The following is a 2,363-nucleotide window of genomic DNA, read 5'->3' on the forward strand; positions in this document are numbered from 1 at the left end:
GAAAAGGTCAGTAGGTTCAGTAGAAGGGACAAAGGGACGTGCCAACGAGCTAAACCTGTTCTTCAATAGGTTTGACTCACAAACCCCCTCCACCACAGCACAGAAGGATCAACGAGGAGGCAGGCAAGTCGATGGGCAGTCCAGCCAGTTGCGCGATTCCTAATAAGGAAAGCAGCTTGTGTGAGTGTTTGTGTAATGTTGTCAGATTGAGTACACATGTGATGTATGTAAGTCCTCCTTCACTGGCTTCAGGCTGTTGTGCTGCTTCACTGCTTTTAATGCAAAACAAAAAACTGCTGTGTGTTACTTCATTTCCAAACAAACACTGACACACATGCAAACAGTGCAAACAGAAAGCAGTCATCTTCCAATCATACACTCCTGCTAGGGACTGCAAAGCATGCAACACTGTCTACACTGTGTGTTTGCATCTCAGTATATTCAATTCCAAATTGTATCCTAGGTGCATTTATTATGGGGAGATTTCTATTATCAAATATACTCTATGTATGAATAGGCTTGCATAACACAGAAATGCAAAATCAACTGCAGCAGTGCATACACTTGTTAAATCCATCAGGCCATGCACTGGATTCACACTGGACCACATTAAGAGATAATGATGCCATTATGATAACCCAGGCTGTCCCCTAGATTTAACTCTTGTTTGCTACTCATTGTCACATCAGTTCAGCCAAATATTACAAATTCAGATCTGTTCATGCATCCCTCCATCCATTTCTACATACGCTCATGAATTCTAAGGTGCTGAAAATAAATAAATAAATTCCCACTCAGATTGAAATGCAAACAGTGCCCTCTAGTGGAGCAAAGCTGAACTTTAATCTGTTTCCTACTGACATTACACTGTCATCAGACCACAGACACACTTTCACATAAAGCAAAAAAGACACCAGCCCTTCCAGTAGAGAAAACGTGATGAAGAGCCCTCTAGTTGTTTCACCATAAATTCACCACAACTTTTTGTTTGCTTGTCCCGAAAAGTACTTATACCAAACTGTGGAAATACTCCACAAGTAAAAAGTCTGGCATTCACAACCTTAAACTGTAAAAACACGTATTAAGTATAATCATCAAAATGAGGGACGGCTGTGGCTCAGAGGTAGAGTGCATCATCCACTAATCGAAAGGAAGGTTGTTGACTCGATCCCCAGCTCCTCCCTGCCACATGTTGAAGTATCCTTGAGAAACATACTTTTTTGCATCTGCATTTTTAAACAAAGTGTGTTTCAGTCTACACGGCCGATAGCACTCAAGACCAGTGTGTGTTAACCTTGACAATTTTAATTATTTCTAATGATGAGGTCAAAGTTCTTTGGTCCGTAACAAGGCTCTTTTTTCTATAGCACACAGAGATTAATGGTCCCCAGTGGATAAATCCTAATGGTTTTGGTGACTTTTCATCGAGTACCATCATTAGAACATCAACATCTTAACATTTCTTAAATGTAAATAAACTTGGGGAATTTCCTTGCTACTTTTCATTTACAATCTTTGCCTTTTCTTGATTTGAGTATGGCATATATCACTTAAGGGAGATTTGTTTGCTGATGTGACATTATCACGGTGAATTGTTGTAGTTCATTAACTCATCAGTGCCCCAGTGTCAATCAAAATACAGTGCCAAAAAGCAATTTACTGTCAGAGAACCAGCAGTTATTGGACAGTAATGTGCACAACAGAACATACTTTATACTTTGATGTAAGTGTAAACCATAATTAAGATTGCAATTGCCTGGATGAGCACTCAAAGCCAGAAGTGGAGTAACTAACAGTAGTTAGAGTGGAGTGTGGGTGAATCTAACCATATCTGCAGCTAAAGGTTGAAATCTGTTGAGCATATTTTATAATATGAGTAGCAAAGCCATGTTAAATAGCCTAAGCAGTGATGTCATGTGCCTGCGCGCACAGGGATGTTGTTGTGAGCATGCGCAGAATAAACGGTCTGTGTGTTAGTTCTCAGACCAAAGAGAAGATGGCGATCTGTGCTTTTTCTCCCGTGAATATTAGCCATTAGCAGGTGCTAGATAACCACTGGTGACTGTGATAACGATAGACTGCTGCCGGAATGACTAACACTACAAAATCAGTGCAGCTTCCTTACTCACTTCTCTGGATGATAGTAATGACAATCACGATAATTATTCCTGCCTACATGCTGCAGCTCTGCTCTATGCCACAGAGCCTAAAAAAGAGCTATGTTTTATATTTTCAGCCCCCCTTTATTCATAATACACCAGGCAGCTTTTGATGGAGCTGCAGTGTTGTCGACTATTTTTAATGTAAAGCAGCTAAAGCCTGCAAGATGACATCAGACCTAGACTTCTCTTTATTGATCCTTT

Source organism: Morone saxatilis, unplaced genomic scaffold (genome assembly GCF_004916995.1).
Source record: "Morone saxatilis isolate NCDOM2014 unplaced genomic scaffold, NCSU_SB_2.0 Contig23, whole genome shotgun sequence".
NCBI lineage: Eukaryota > Metazoa > Chordata > Actinopteri > Moronidae > Morone > Morone saxatilis.